A 753-nucleotide genomic window follows, 5' to 3' on the forward strand; every position below is an offset into this window, starting at 1 on the left:
AGTCATGGACACCATAGAAAAGCTAAATATTGCAATACAAAGAATGACATTAGGAAAAGGGATACAAGATGAGCATGATCACAGGCATTGTGTAAACTTCAGATTTGTTGATTTCATACCTATACCGAAGAACCCAAATTATGGTTGTCTGGGGTTGATATTTCTGGACTATTGCAGTAAAAGCTATAGGATTGGCGAGGCAGTAGAACAGAGGAAAGGCATGATATGATAAAGAAATTCATGAGAACTTTTCTGTTAAGCTTTGATGGTATTTTCTGTTAAGCTCTCAAAAGAGTGATGACAGAGTTGTACTATCACTGCTCAGTTTGGATTTGGTTCAGTCTATTAAACCAAATGGAATGAAGTATCATGTGGAAAATATCATACTTGACTGGTTTTGCATGCCACAAGAAATGTTTCTGCAATTTCTTCACATTCATCTGCATAGTTACATATCGCGCCTGTGGAATTCGTAATATTATATCTTTCAAATTTGGTATATCCTTCTCTGCTACAACAACTGAGAAAGCACTCCAGTCAAGGACTTCTTCGAAAGGAAGCACAAAGTTGTCTGCTATAATAACTGGAACGCATTCATAGTAGATGGCTTCCACAATCCTTGGGCTATTCACTTCGTAACCCATAGGACAGATGCAGTATTTACTCGATTTCATGTGGTCAGCATATGACATCTTCCTTGCAACTCTTTCTGGAAATGGTCCATAGATTTTCATGTCTTCATCCCTCCCACTC

General features: G+C 38.0%; 1 pseudogene; it reads left to right on the forward strand.

Annotated features, from left to right (window-relative positions):
* Positions 1 to 359: 359 nt before the first annotated feature.
* Positions 360 to 753, forward strand: LOC122002310 (annotated as a pseudogene).

Source organism: Zingiber officinale, chromosome 7A, assembly GCF_018446385.1.
Source record: "Zingiber officinale cultivar Zhangliang chromosome 7A, Zo_v1.1, whole genome shotgun sequence".
NCBI classification, from domain to species: domain Eukaryota; kingdom Viridiplantae; phylum Streptophyta; class Magnoliopsida; order Zingiberales; family Zingiberaceae; genus Zingiber; species Zingiber officinale.